Here is a 16,865-nt window from a genome sequence, read left to right as displayed (position 1 = left end):
TTTTATAGGGTAACAAGCAGTGGCGGATTTTCAACAGAGGGGGGCACCAATATCTACCAACATAAAAGGATATAGACGAAACTTTTTTTTTTAAAAAAAAACTTCTATTCATAGAGGTAAATTCATAATGTAATAAAAAATTTCGATCATCTAGTTAAAAAGTTACAATTGTTCTCGTCGGGTTTTCATATTTTGGAATCGGTTTACGATACCATCTATGCTTACATTCAAAAACAAATCTTTTTCTAGACTAGTAACCAAACAATCATTCAACAGCTGATCTCTCATGCTATTGCGCAATTTGCTTTTAATTTGAGTCATTCCTGAAAAAGCTCTTTCAACACTTGTTGTCGCTACAGGGAGAAGCAACACTAACTTCAAAAGCAGGTATACTATCGGATGAGTTTCATTCTTTTGTGTCTCAACAAGTTTCATGGAAAGCTCATTAAGGTTCTTCAAATTAAAAAATCTCTCGTCACTTTTTATATCCACAATAAAATTTATAAGTGAATCTTCCATAAAAGAAATTTCAACACTCGAAAATTCATTGGGATAAAATTTAGCAAGTCAGATCAATTTGTTAATGTCAAAAGAAGAAAATTGGTTAATGGGATTGAAGCAAGACATACATATAAGTAATTCCTTACTTGCCTCATCAAATCGATAATCAAGTTCTTGCAACTGTAGATCAATGACACTTAGAAAAACTTCAACTCGAAAACGGTGAAGATTAGTCACTTGTGGCCTACCACCATGAAATTGTCGTCTCCCTGGGACAACATACTTTTCCTCCATGTTAGGAATTTCAATGTCATACTTAACCATAAATATGGGTTACTTTTTCAATGTGAGAATCCCAACCATCATCTCGTAACTCTTGTAAATTTCTCTTAGTTACATCAACCATTGTCATTGCATTCGTAATATCTTGATCACTTTTTGGTAATGCCATTTTCAACTCATTTGTAATAGAAAATATACTCTTCATCAAATGTGCCACAAAGATAAAATCAAATGTCATTAATAAGTGATTAAGCGACTCAGCTTTATTCCTATCAACACGATCAGAAATAGCTCCAATGTCATCCAGTGACTCAAGAATTGTGGGATACAAATTAAGCACATTCAAAATGGTTCTAAAGTCTCAACCCCAATGAGTATCACCGGGTCTACTCAAGCTATGCTCCTGATTTAAACCAGTTCCCGATTCAAGTTCACCCAAGGTTAGTGCCTCCGCAAGATGTTCAGCCTGTTTTTGTCGAAGAAATTCTTTTCTCTTAGGTGAACCACCCAAAAAATTCAATAGTGGTGCAAGCACATCAACAAATAGCCACCCACAATCAGCATTTTTCTTAGCTACTGCAACAAGAGTTAATTGGAGTTGATGGGCAAAACAATGAACAAAATATGCAGATTCAGATTCACTTTTAATTAAAGTTTTAAGGCCGTTAATTTCACCTTGCATATTGCTGGCACCATCATAACCTAGACCACGAAATTTAGAAAAAGTGAGAGAATGCTCTATAAGTAAAGATTCAATTGCATCTTTTAGTGTCAGAGATTTGGTATCAGCAACATGGATAATACCAAGAAAGCGCTCAGTCACCTCTCCTCTTTTATTTATGTATCGCAAACAAAGAGCCATTTGTTCTTTATCAAATATATCATTAGACTCATCAGCAAGAATAGCAAAAAAATCACTTCCCAATTCATCAATTATTGCTTTGGTTCTTTCTTTTGCACAAGCGTTAATGATGTCTTTTGAATAGTAGGAGATGTCATTTGAGAGTTACCCGGAGCATTTTCAAGAACTACTTGCCGAACATCAAAATTTTCAGTTGCAAGAAATTTCAGAAGTTCTAAAATATTACCTTGATTCGTCGAAGACTCACTTTCATCATGACCACGTTGGGGTAACCCTTGAAGTAATAACCACCTCAAACACTTAATAGAAGCTTGTAGTCTTTTCGATACTTACTCATAGTATCCTCAGTTTGCTTAGATAAACCAGATGCAATGGAACCATTCTGAATTTTAAAAGCATTTTAATTCCCCATAGCTTGATTGTGGGCACTCATATGTCCTCCAATATGCTTATCATATGCATCTGTTTTATTCCAAGCTCTAAATCCACCACTTACAAAAGCATCTCCACCCAGTGAATTTTCATTCTTGAATAAATAGCAAGGAAAACAAAAGCTGCATCCTTTTCAACACTATACTCAAGCCAAGATTTATACTTTTTAAACCAATTAGGGTTAAATCGATGCATTTTCGCCCTAAAAGGTCTGAGGAAATTCATAGTCTTTAGGCTGGCAAAGTTTTCTTTGAATATATGCTCACCTAACAAGATCCATGTCATCTGGATGAAACTCATATATCTTTTTTTTTTTTTTTAGTCCTGGGGGTCATGAGGAAGATTTATAACATCAACCACAGTTAATCTTTCTTCATCGTTTGGAGCTTCAGTCCTAGGATTTGAACTAGCTCCAATTTCTGCTTCACCTCCTAAAATTTGAGGGCTATTTTCAGTTTCATGAGATGGAGGATTATCAATTTTTTTGAGAAAAATCAGGTTGATTTGCTTGAGATTGGGGAGGATTAGGACTAGAGTAGCACCAAATTCTTTATGAACTCTTTTTGAAAAAAAACTTTTAATATCTCTTGTTTTTGTTCTCTTCATACTGTAATTTTAAATAAGTATAATTAGATTTTTTACAATTACTTTAACAAGATACAATTATTTTATATAGATTTACAATTAATTGATAATTCCTCATTCCCTCAAACAAATTTACAATTTATAAATAGTAATAAAGTACCACCGTAACAAATTATCAATGTGCAATATTCAACAGATTATATAATTCATATCAATTTCAATTGCAAAATTTATTAAAAGTATCAACATTCAACAACCAAATCAAGGACAAAAATTAAAACATTAAAGAATAACAAAGGATAATAAGAAAGTAACCAACCTTAATTTGGTAGATACGACACCCACAAATAAGAAACAATACAAAATTACACAAGAAATCGACCAATTTTCACTTTCGTCAAAACCTAAAGGTTAAAATTGTTGAATATTTGCAAGGTATACTTTTACTGTTGGGGTACTATTCGTTTTTTAGTGTGGTTGGATCTTGGGGATTTGTAATACGAGTAGTTGGGATTTTGGGAAGTGGGAAAATTGGGAATATCAGATTTAGGGGAATAAGGGTTTGGTGTATAATTGATATGTCTATTTTGTATAATGATTTAATCCCGTCCCTTGGTCATAATTAGGAGTATTCTTGGATTTTTAGAGCCACTTTTATTACTAATATGTGTTTTCAAGTGTTTTCGTAGTCTTGGTAGTATTTTGTAGGAAATTGCAGATTTGGAGCATTTTCCTGGTTTTATTTGGAGCCATTACGAGCACTATAAGATATTAACCGTCTTTCATAGCCCAAGGTCGGTTAGAGTCATCAAATCGGTGATTAAGGGCTCAACTTAGAAGGAAATGAGGCATTTGGACTGAGTTATCAAGCCCCAAAGAGGAAATCCGGATTGGGCTAAGAATTGAAGCCCAAACGAGAGTCCAAAGCAATGCCCAAGTAGTCCACCCGACCGGGCAGCCCTCGCCCTGAAGCGCGCCCGAACGGGCGAGGCGGAAGAACAAAGAAGCATAGCCTCGCCCTATCTCGCTACCGACCAGGCGCGAGAGATGCCCTATGAAGAAAAAGGCTGTAATACCCCGTATTTTTTTATGTATTTTATTTTAAATAAGTATTTTGTGGGGTATTTAAATAATTTGAAATAAATTATTTATGGCATTTTAATTATTTATTTTAAATAAGTTTGGAAATATTTTATAAAAGGAAAGTTTTATTTAATTAATTATTTTATTAAGTTGGGATTTAATTTAGGAAAGTTTTATTTTAGTAAAGTTTTATTAGGAAAGGGATTAGAAAAGATTAAAAAAGGGAAAAGTTTAGGTAAGAAAGGTTTCTAGAGAAAGGGGTATAAATATTCAACACTTGGGCAAATTAAACTTTGCCCAGAGTTGAGAATACCCAAGTTAAACTTTCTATCCCTTCTCCTTTATTTTCTTTTTCTTTTTCTTTCTTTTTCCCCTTCCCCTTTTTTGGCACTCACCACCGCCGGCCACCACCACCACTGGTGTGTAATACCCCATATTTTTATACAAATTTTGATTTAAAATAAGTATTTTGTGGAGTATTTAAATATTTTGAAATGTTTTATTTATGGAATTTTAATTATTTATTTTAAATAAGTTTGGAAATATTTTATAAAAGAAAAGTTTATTTAATTATATATTTTATTAAAGTTGGGGTTTAATTTAAGAAAATTTTATTTTAGTAAAGTTTTATTAGGAAAGGGATTAGGAAAGAGTAAATAGGGAAAGTTTAGGTAAGAAGGGTTTCAAGAGAAAGGGGTATAAATATTCAACACTTGAGCAAATTAAACTTTGCCCAGAGTGGAGAAAACCCAAGGTAAACTTTCTCTCTCTTCTCCTTTATTTTTCTCCTTTTTTCTTTCTTTCTTTTTTTCCCCTTCCCCTTGTTTTCCATTCACCATTGCCGGCCACCACCACCACCGGTGGGCCGCCGGCCACCAGCAGCACCAGCCGGCAGTGGCGCCGGCCTATTGTCCTGCTGCTCCCTCTCCCCTTCAAAAAAAAATAATTCGTTCTTTGTTTTAATTTTTGTTAAACCTTAGATCTAATTGTTAAATATGAGTTTTGTGATTAATATTATGATGTTTGATTATAAATAGTATGTAATTTAATTTTCAGATTTTAATTCTAATTAAAAAGCCCCAATTTTGAAACCCTAGATTCTTAAATAATTAATTATTGAAGGATTATGATTTAGAGTGGTTTAAACATGTGATTTAAGTGTTTTAAAGCCTAATTACAACAAGTTTTCATCAATATATATTGCTTGAATTTTTGGTAGTGTATTAAAAATCAAGTTTGTTTAAGGAATTTTAATTATCCATTAATTGGGATTAAAGTATGAGGTTTTAAATAAAATTTCAGCTTGTTTTAGTTAAATTATGAGTGGTTTAATAAGAGTATATATTGCTGAAAATTTGTGTAGAGTGGATTTTAATGCTCTATTATTATTTTAAATTGTAGGAGACTTCGAAGTGAGTGATTTCTATTAGTTGTGGCAATATTAAGATCGTATTCAAAGTACGTTCGCGTACTTAGCATATTTTTGATGACGTAGTAGCATCCTAGATGTGATTAATTGATTACAAGTAGTATCATGCTAGATTATGAATGGTAATTGTGATTTGGTTGATATTGGTGATTGAATTATGAAGCATGATTTATTTGTGATGGATTAATGATTGGAAAATAATAGTTTGGCATGTTGAGTATGAACCACACTTTTATTTATGGCATGATAGAAAACATGTTTAATTAAACTAAATGTTTAATTTGGATTGGAATATTAAAAGGGAATTTTATTATGGTTCATATAATTTTTATTGATGCTATAAGCATGAGGAAGGAGCTATATAAATGTCTATGAATACGAGGAAAATATTGTATGTTGGTGCCTTAGTGCACTTAAGGTGTTTTTAACACCGAAGGATAGGATTTGTGGCGCATTATGCGTTTAAGGTGTCTTTGGCACCGAGGTAATTTAAAAAGGGTTCAACATTAAATGTTATGTGGTCCCTAATTATTCAAGAATTACATTGGAGTGTTTAATTGTTTGAATAATTATAATGTTTGATGTTATTATGATTTGAGAGTCATCACCAAGTTTAATAAATTGTAAAGAACGTAAAGTGAAAGATATTACGCACCAAAACTCTTGGAATGTATATACCTTGAGTATGAACATAAGGGGGAGTTATGCGACTTTATATTTGACCATAACTTCTAATGGGAGTACAAGATGCTGTATTTTCCTTTTACTATTATGCGCAGGAATTCCGCCACTTACGAGTGGTTCTTTTATACTGGCACGGTTAGCTCCCGTGTTAGTACCCCTTTATTGGGGCAGGTTAGGGGGAAACCCGTTCGACATGTAATCAAAACTAAATAAATTGTTTAGTTACTTAGTTAAGAAGTTTTGTTGTATGTTATGTGCTTGAAAACAGGTGCAACAAGGTAAGTTGTGTGTTGATAGGTAAAAACATGTTAGTGTATTTAAATACGCTTATGTACTCAACTTTGTTGATTGTGTGTTTGTGTGTTTGTTGGCCTTGTCTTTACCTTGGCCTTATGATGACCCATTTTTAATGGAGAGTAGTGGAAACAAGTAGAGAGAAGCTTTTCAGGTGATGAAGCATATTCATGATGGGCATGAGTGAAGAACGAATCATGCTAGTTTCCATAAGATTATGATGTGTTATTGCATTTTATATATTATAATATTATTGTTGCGAGACTAACGTAAAGGTTTTTAAATTGAATTTGTTTTGTTAAGGGCCTACAATGGTTCCAAGTTGTAGGTTGACTTTATTTTTCTTTAGGTTTGACTTTGCTTTTGATTGGTTGACTTTTTAAGTTGAGTCGTTTTTAAATATTTAAAAGGAGAGTCTTCCGCTGCGTGTCTTTGATACTTGCCTTAACCGTTTCCACGGTGGCAGTAATATCTTAGATTTTCCTATTTAAAGTTTTAAACAGGGCAAAACAGGTATTTTAAAAGAAAAGAATTTCTAGGGTGTTACACGGTGGGCCGCCGGCCACCACCAGCAGCAGCCGGAAGCAGCGGCGGCGCCACCAGCAGCACGACAGTGGTGCCGTGGCTGCTGTCCGGCCACCCTTTTTCGAAAAAATAATTATTCTTTTTTTTTTATTATTTTCTTTTGTTTAATCCTAGATCTAATTATAAATAATGAGTTTTGTGATGGTTTTATGATGAATAATATTAAGTATGATGTGAATTAATTTTCAGATTTTAAATTTAATTAAAAAGCCCCAATTTTTGAAATCTTAGATTTATAAATAACTGATTATTGAAGGAATATCATTTAGGGTGGTTTAAACCTTTAATTTAAGGGTTTTAACGTATAATTATAGCAAGTTTTCATTAATTAATATTGTTGGAATTTTTGTTAGTATGCTAAAAATTGCGTTTTTTGAAGGAATTTTGACCACCCATTAATTGGGATTAAAGTATGAGGTTTAAGTTAATTTTCAGCTTGTTTTAATTAAATTATGAGTGGTTTAATAAGAGTATATATTGCTGGAAATTTGTGTGGAGTAGATTTTTATGCCATATTATGATTTTGGTTTGTAGGAGACTTTGAAGTAAGCGATTTCTATTAGTTTTGGCGATTTTAAGATCGTATATGAGGTACGTTTGCGTACTTAGCATATTTTTGATGATATAGTAAAATGCTAGGCGTGATTATTTAATCCTAAGTAGCATCATGCTAGATTTTGATATTGGTGATTGAATTATGAAACATGATTTATTTGTGATAGATTATTGAATGGAAATAATTATTTTGGGCATGTTATATATGAACGACACTTTATTATTGGTATGATAGAGAGCATGTTTAATTAAACTACATGTTTAATTTGGTTTGTAACATTAAAAAGGAATTTTATTATGGTTCATATAATTTTTATTGATGCAATAACCATGAGGAAAGAGCTATTTAAGTGTCCATGTACACGAGGAATAAATTATATGTTGGTGCTTTTGTGCACTTAAGGAGTTTCTAACACCGAGGGATAGGAATTTTGGTGCATTACGCGTTTAAAGTGTCTTTGATACCGAGGTAGATTTAAAAAGGGTTCAACATTAAATATTATGTGGTCATTAATTATTCAAGAATTAAATTGGAATATTTAATTATTTGGATAATTGTAATGTTTGATTTTGTTATGTTTTGAGAGTCATCATCAAGTTTAATAATATGTAAATAACGTAAAGTGAAAGAGATTACGCACCAAAACTCTTGGAACGCATATACCTTGAGTATGAACATATGGGGGGAGTTATGGGGTTTTATATTTAAACATAACTTCTACTGGGAGTACAGGACGCTGTATTTTCCTTTTATTATTATGCGCAGGAATTCCACCACTTACGAGTGGTTATTTTATGCTGGCACGGTTAGCTCCCGTGTTAGTACCCCTTTATTGGGGCAGGTTAGAGGGGAAACTCGTTTGATGCGTAATCAATACTAAATAAATTATTTAGTTACTTAGCTGAGAAGTCTTGTTGTATTTTGTGTGCTTGTAAACAGGTGCAACGAGGTAAGTTGTGTGTTGATAGGTGAAAGCATGTTAGTGTGTTTAATTACGCTTATGTTCTTAGCTTTGTTGATTGTGTGTTTGTGTGTTGTTGGCCTTGTCTTTACCTTGGCCTTATGATTATCCATTTTTAATGGAGAGTAGTGGAAACGAGTAGATATAAGCTTTTCAGGTGATGAATCATATTCATGATGGGGGATTATCCATTTTTAATGGAGAGTAGTGGAAACGAGTAGATATAAGCTTTTCAGGTGATGAATCATATTCATGATGGGCATGAGTGAAGAGCGAATCATACTAGTTTCCATAAGTTTATGATGTGTTTATTGCTTTCATTATTTTATTATATTATGTTTGTGAGACTAACGCAAAGGTTTTGAAAGCATGTTGGTGAGCTTGGGTAGGAAGGAATTTGGGCATATAAGTTAGAAATAATCATGTTCTTGTGTGGATTAATATTTAGGTTGTGATGTTTAATCATGTGAATGGATTACTTGTGAATATGTATTTATGTGATTAGAAATAAAAAAAATTGTTTGATTGAACATTGAACCTAACTCATGCAAGAACTATATTATTTTGTTTTTTTTGGGAAAGAGAATTCTTTTCTAAGTCTTTTCTTTTACAGGATGTTGAACCTTCCTTCCAAAAACACCCAAATTGGTACTCTAGTCAAGAAAAACAATGAACATCTCTACGATTATGTGGAGAAAATTCGTTACTATTGTTCCTATATGAGTAACGTCCTTGGAAACAAACTTTATGACCTCCTTGATCGTATCTCTGCTATGATCGTCCATTGCCTTCCGGATGAGCCTCCATATCTTGCTATTAAGGTAAAGTTCTCTGATTTCTACCTTCCAGGGAACATCCCAAACTATTCTAAGCATAAGGCTTTCTTTGGTCAATGGTATCCAGATTATCGATTCTTCATCACTTATCTCATTAGGGTCGAGAAAACCCATTGTCAACGTTTGCACATTCCTTATCCAGACTACTACTATGACAATCCAGTGGGGAATAATCCCCCTTCTTCTAGCTATCAATCAAGTAGTTATTCTTCCACGGGAAATCAATCAGGGGCAAATGGAGAACAAGAACAGGGAGAAGCGATGAAAGAGAGTAATAACACTGTTAACAGTTCCCTTATGGAGATATCTGATCCAAATCCACCTCCAACCCCAATAATAATTGATATTTCATCTGATGAAGAGGAAGAGGGAGAGTTCGTGCAAGTAGAGCCTAAACCAAAGTCACCCGAACCCATGGAGAAGACAAAGGATCCTAAGTTCGATCCTGGAAGTTACAAACAGTCCGCTGATAAGAGGGACAACGTCCGAAAGGATTAGACTTTTATGGTTTCTTTTCATTAAGGATTCTTAGTTTCATTTTCGTTTAACATTTCTTTCAGTTCTAGTGACACTAGTGGAAAAATAGCTATCCGTAACGGGCAAAAATAGCCTATCCGTAACGGGCAGCGGGCGTTACGTATGCTGCCGTTACGGATAGGATATGTTATTTGTAACGGGCAGTCAAACTGTCCATTACGAATAACGGGTAATTTGTAACGGGCAGTTTGATTGCCCGTTACAAATAACGGGTTATTCGTAACAGACAGTCAAAGTGCCAGCTACGAATGACCCGTTATTTGTAACGGACAATTTGACTGCCCGTTACAAATACAATTGAACCCAAATTAAAAAAAAAAAAAATGCAGCAGGTGATACCTGCTAGTCTGCTGCCAAATTTTAATTACTATTATAAAATCCAGCATATGCTGGATAGCTTGATGATTTTATCAATTACAAAAAATAAATAATTTTAAAAAATAATTTATACAAGTATACAGTTCAAATTCTATTAGCAAAAGCTATACAACATTCAAATGATTTTATCAATTAAAGAAATTAAAAACAAGTCATGTTCTTGCTAATTGCTATAACTAAGATTAGATTCAAATGATTTTCCACCACTTTTCTAAATTGTTGTGACTTGAAGGTAGTTTTTCGGCATCTTCTTTACATTTGGCTGGTTTGCTTGACATTTCTTAGAGGAATTAAAACCTGCATTAGATCTATAATACACTTCAGTCAATAGTTTTAAACATTAAAACATAACATTTATTAAGTGAAGAGGATATGAGAGAAATAGATGGAGAGATGGGAGGAGATTAAGTGAGGATAAGAGAGAAAATGATGGTCATCAATTGGAAAAAAAGCTCAAATTTTGAGTAATCCGGCAAACAAATTGGGTTTTGTACCTTACATAATATATCAATCAACTCCCATAGATGATTATATCAATTCAAAGACCAATTTTATCCGAAATTGTTAAGAAATTAAATCTATAAAACCGAATTAATCAACCTGAACAATTTCTTAAAAATTGTCACAACCCACAACAAATTCTCAAAATTATAATGTCTACTAAAAATCCTACTTTAAATCTTCAACACCATCTAATCAAATCTCAAAACCCCACTAATAAAATATCAAAAAAAAAATAATGCCAAAAAATTAATTGTGGAATCAAAGCAAAATCAAATAGAATGAAGAAGGCAAGATACCTGGATGACGACATTCAGTGGGACTCGAAGCCGGAGACTTGAGAGGGGTATTTTGGTCAAACTGAGTTCTTCTTGGTGTTCGTTTAGTAGCAACAATGGACTTAAGTTGAAGAGAGAGATCGACAATGCCAATTTTCAGTAAACGTTCACGGTTTTCTTTAATCCGTTGCTCTCTCGTTTGCTCATAATTCGAAACTGTTTCAGCAACAACAACAGCAGATTGTTGTTCTTTTTGGGGTTGTTCATGTTGTTATTTAATTTGGGCATGATTTCAGCAAAGGGGGGCAGCGGAGGAACTGGAGGAAGCACTACCAACTGTGTTGAATTGTTGAAGCCGCCTGAGAAGATCTGAGTAGCATATCTTGCTGTACTCTCGGTTTACTCATCACCATACCCAAACTAGAAAAGAAAGATCCAAAATCAGAATAAAAAAATCGATAGATCTGAAGTAAAAAAAGGCAAACTACACTGGTGAGGAATCAAACACAACATGCCTATATTATTTATTAAAGTTAAAAAAATAATATATACCAAGAGCTAAGCATAAGGCTAGTCAATTCCATATCAAGTCAACTCTCTATTTAATGCAAGACATGTATGAGCATTACTTATTCTGCTACCTACAAGCTATACACTATATAAGACTATCCTCCCTCCATAAACCACAAATAATTGCAACCACGTTTCTAGCCTGCTTTAAGCCTTAAGCCATCAAAAATTAAACACTTCTTCAACTTAATCATCATAATAATGTAATTGCAACTTCAATCACCATTGTCCAAATTAAATAAAAATAAGACTATATGGTCCCTAACTCAAATAGATATTCATTTAGAAATGTTCTGATACATTTAGAATTGTTCTGATAGTTAAAATAGAATGAGAAAGGTGAAAGCACCCGAGCAATCTGGTTTATCTCATTTATAGAAACATTTGCTTTGGTTACACCTTTATAAATACTGCAAATTCATCAAAATCAATCAGCTTTACAGACCCTCTCATTTTCAATATCAAAATTCTTTAAAGAAACAGATACCAAAAGATGAAAAGATTCATTTTTGTTTCCAAGTATAATACCCAATAAAATAGTGACAGCATTAGTGAATATGTGATACAGATTAATTATCTTAAAAATTCAGGTTATTACAATAAATGTCAATGCAACAGCCATAGATCCGGACAAAGTACATCTGTTAAAAGCTACTTTTGCATCTCTAGTTCAACAATAGTCCACAATAAACAAAAAAAATCAGTACTTATATACCCATATAAAGCAATATATCTCAAAGAATTACATTAACAGAAGTGTCAAAGTAATATATCTATTGCTCATTAACACTGAAAGCAACATGCCAATCAACCAATGTATCCATATAAAGCAACTACAATAATTCAAGATTATGACTTCCAATAATCTCAAAAAATTGATTCGTGATAGATAATAATTTTATACACCTTCAAAGAAAGGAGGTGTCAGACACAACAAATAAAACCAATAACATGATGGAAAAAATAATCTAAAGAACTTACATCTTATTTTACTAGAAGAATAATCTAAATCAACAGCTTCACAAGCATATATAGATCGTTAGATCAATATAACAAGCATTTATAGATCGTTAGATCACTATAACAAGCATAAAACAATAGCTCTGAACCAAAAATTTGAAATCAGTTCATGTAAATTATTATCAGATTAACATTTAAAAATTCCAACTACAAACATTCCTTAAATCAACCAGCCAAATTCAGCCTCAACGAAAGAATGAATCAAAACTATATAATTTTAAAAAATCCAATACAATAATTCTTTACACCAGTTTATAGTAAGTAAAATTCACAATGTTCAAATTCCATTTCATGAGTACATTTTGTAAGATCTCAATTATAAATCAAGTTTTATAATTCAATTCATTTTGCAAATTAACAATCAACTAATACATTAATAATCAACACTACAACATAAGAAGCTAACCAAGCGTCATTCCTAACATGAGATCAACATCAAATTGGTAAGTACTACATTAATCAAGTTCAAGATCCTTTTTACTTCATGCAGATCCACTTAAATAGTAACATTAGGGTATAAGTTCAGCTCCCAAGCTCAGTCATTTAAGATACATTTTACATGTTTTTGGTCCTAATTTAAAAGTTGTGTTCATAAAGCTACAACATGTAACAAGGTACATAGAGGTCAAGTTCAGCTAAAAGAATTAAAGAATAGCTTTTGAGACATCCTTAGCCGCTTCTTCTTTTTAATTCCCTTCTAACATTGTTTAAGTTACAGAAATCTGTCCCCTCTTCTATATCTTCAATTACAAATTTCAAGATGATAATATCAAGTCATTTTGTTATTAAATATTGGCCTCTATTAGTTTATATATCTAGCCTAAATAATCTAAGAGACGATAGTATCGAAAACAAGCAGCATTAAATAGAATCAACACTAACATTAACTCACAACAAGTATGCAATTCTACAGCGATATAAAAGATTATACTCCTTAAGTTATTATTATTATTATTTATACCATCACAATATGTTCTTCTAAAACAAGCAGCATCAAATTGAACATGGAATACAACACTAACATTAACTCACAACACATGCAATTCTTTAGAAATATAAAAGATTAACACATGAATCATTTTTTGAATTTCACTAACAAATTAAAAACTTATTATAGTATACCTTGATTGAGCAGAACCCCCAAACATAACTCCATCATCATCCCCATCTCATTCCATCCAAATCATACCTCCCCCTAAACTCCCCCGCGCGACATCGGCATCATCATCCCTACCACTATCATCCAAAGCTCCTTATTCTCACCAGCAATCACCGGCAATTCTCAAACACCAAATCATTCTTCCTTTCTCACCTAATCAACTCCAAAATAAACAAAAATCAAAATGAAAACCGTAAAAAAAAAAAGAATTAAATCAAATCAAAAATCCAAAAAAGGGGGAAATTACCAAGAAAACTTCGTTGAGGAAGACACCAGATCCTCTATCGCATCATCAGAATCGTAATTAGGGCTGAAAATGAAGGGAGGTTAATGGAGGGGGAGAAAGAAAATGGAGGTAAGGAGTGTGAAGTGAGAAAAATCGCCATTGAAGGAAGAAGATAGTGAGTGAGATAGAGGAGAGAGAGTGTACATGACGGCCGCTTGAAATGAGGAGTGAAAAAGGATGTTAGACGCTTCGGGTTTTTTAACCTCAAACCTATTTGTATCTGGAAACTGGTGCCTATTACAAACACCAATCGAATTTTTTGTAACGGGCATCATTTTGCCCGTTACGAATACTATTTTCGTACCACTAAGTTGTTTTATTTGTAATGGACTGTTATTTTGCCCGTTACAAATAGGGTGTTACAAATGACAATTTTTCCACTAGTGTGAAGTAATAAGTGGCATGACCACAGTGAGTCAGTGAGCTTATGTATTGCATAAGTTTTTAGAACTCATTTTATTTCAGTAATTCTATTCATTTCCTTTATAATTAATAAAATTCTATTTATTTCCTTGTCAATTAATTTATTGTATTGACAAAAAATTCCTTTCAGTTCCCAAAATTGTTCATTTCATATCACTATTCCAATGAGCCAATCGTTAATCAAAAGCACCCCAATAAATTATTTCTAATCTATGGGAATTATTTTTATTTATTTATGTGATGCTTTATTAAATGTATGGTTGGTTAGCGATCAATAATTGATTGGTAAAACTACAAATTTAGGGAATTTTAGCTTTTGCTATCCCAATTTGTTAGCTTCAAATTTATTGCGAAAGTTTCAAGGGTGTTAATTAATAGATGAGTGTATACCTTGAGAGCTAACCAAGACCATATCTAATATAGACCTTTGTAATTAATTCAGGAGAAGAAAGATGGCAGGAGGAAGTGGTAACAATAATGATGGAGGTGATTTGAGTGAAGTTGTGAGGCAATTGACAGCTGTTACCCAACAGTTGGCAAGGAATTCAACTAATAATAGGGATGCTCAAGGAGAGATTTTTAAGAAGGTGGCCCAAAGCAAAACACCAACCTATCAGGGAGAGCCTGACCCCACCATATTGGAAAATTGGTTTGAGGGAGTTTGAGAAATTGTTTGGGGCAGTTGGATGCCCAGAAAATTCTAAGGTGGGTTGTGCTACTTATTAACTGAGGAGCGAGGCTAACCTTTGGTGGCAACAAAATGAAGCTACCATTAGGGCATTACCTGGATTCAATTGGACTAAATTCCAAGAAAAAGTGAGAGATAAGTTTTACCCTAACTTCTTATAGAAGCAGAAGGCTGAGGAGTTTTTATACCTTAAGATGGAGGAGATGTCAGTCACTGAATACTACACAAAGTTTATTGAAATGTCTCGTTTTGCTGAAGAGACTATTGCTACAGAGAAGGCAAAGGCTAGAAAGTTTGAGAGTGGTTTGACTACTGATTTGCAGCTGAAGTTGTGTGGGCAAGTGTTTGAAACCTTGGATGAAGTGTATGGGAGAGCCGTAAACCTTTATGCACTAGAAGTGAAGAAGAAGAAAGAGTTAGCTGAGATAGTGTTGGGTTTTGATGAGTCCGACTCATCGCGGAATAAAACCCGAGCCAAGATCACACTCACAATTAATATAATCAAAAGACATAATTAACATAATTAACAAGAATTAAGGAAAGACTTGATTACCTTTGACGAGTGCTTCGCTCGTACCCCGAGCTCTTACTTGAGAAAGCTTTAAGTCTCACACGGGCGAAAACCTCCTACGATATCCACCCGCAACTCAACCCCGACTAGGTGTGAGAGGTTAGCTAAGCCCGACCAAATACTCGAGTAATTTTATGTGTTTAAAGGTTTTCTCAATGGAGATGCCTTTTCTAACACCTTACTCAAGTGAACAATCCCAAGGTATGCCTTGGCTATTTATAAGGAGGCTTCCTTGTGAATTACACTTATCTTTCAATGTGGGACTTTTTCACAAAAAGATCCCACATGGAAAGAATGTTGAATTCAATCCTTAGTTACATAAACCAAGGAATAACTAAGTAACAAGTGTCACATGGTTAGGTGAGGACCACTTCCTCACTTGCTCCCCAAGGAAACTCACATGCACTGTGAGCTAACCATGTGGCACCCAACCTTGAGCCCCAAGTTGGGTTCGGTTGGGCCGCCATCCTTCGGCCCGCGTCCATGACCCGTCACCCGGGTTCGTGGCCCGTTGCCACATGGCATTGCCAACATGGCACGCTGCCACGTGGCGTGTTGCCACCTGGTGGCTGCCAACGTGGCGCGGTGCCACTTGGTGGCTGCAAACATGGCGCGGTGCCATTTGGTGGCTGCAAACATGGCGCGGTGCCACTTGGTGGCTGCCACGTGTCTTGACACATGGCGTAGTGCCATGTGCGCTGCCACGTGGCGCGCTTCCCTAGCCTTCGCGTGGCTAGGGTTTTTACTTGTTACTTGAAGCATTTTCCCGTATCGCCAATTTTTAAATTTTGGCTCGACTTTTGAGATTCAGTTCCAACGCTCTAAGCTCAGAATCCGACATCTTTGTTCATAATACTTGGGTGACTCATTAATTCCTTTCGGATTAATTCGTCGCGTCGGATCGTTAGTTTCTTGGGTGTGACCCGAAGGTTTCAGTCAGGATTAAGCTGTAATATTAATTATGCATTAATATTATTGATCGGAAGCGGCCTCCACCTAGGCATTCCGACCACTTGAACTTACTGAATAAATGGCTTTTCAACAGCTCTGAACCCTCTATCGGAATAATACACTTGTTCAAAGGACACCATTCCTTTCAATCTCCCACTTGTCCTTCCAGACAAGTGCCTTTTTAGTGTATAGCCTTTATCCTATGTCACTTAATGTCTCTTCATGAAATATAAGTTCAGATTTATTCGTCATCCTTATTACGTCCAGAAGTGTTTCTCGAAATTCGAGTCCGACTGTCAACAATTCCGAGTCCGACTGTCAACAAACAGATGATTTCTAAAATCCATCCGAGCACGGCCATACATTTTACAGTCTCGCTCTTCGAGAGGCCTCGTAGACAACAAAGACATCTT

At 34.3% G+C, this 16,865-nt stretch overlaps 1 long non-coding RNA gene across 1 annotated transcript; it reads right to left on the bottom strand.

The window, feature by feature from the left end:
* Positions 1–9,975: 9,975 nt before the first annotated feature.
* On the bottom strand, positions 9,976–13,989 carry LOC145563915 (uncharacterized). Its single transcript, XR_014094677.1, has 4 exons — positions 13,781–13,989; positions 13,497–13,686; positions 10,806–11,204; positions 9,976–10,313 (listed from the first exon to the last, which is right to left on the bottom strand). It is a non-coding gene; the product is annotated as an uncharacterized LOC145563915 (long non-coding RNA).
* Between the last annotated feature and the right edge of the window lie 2,876 nt (positions 13,990–16,865).

Source organism: Chenopodium album, chromosome 10 (assembly GCF_948465745.1).
Source record: "Chenopodium album chromosome 10, dcCheAlbu1.1, whole genome shotgun sequence".
Taxonomy (NCBI): domain Eukaryota; kingdom Viridiplantae; phylum Streptophyta; class Magnoliopsida; order Caryophyllales; family Amaranthaceae; genus Chenopodium; species Chenopodium album.
The sequence above is the reverse complement of the archived record's forward strand: the minus strand, read 5'-3'. Positions and strand labels throughout refer to the sequence as shown.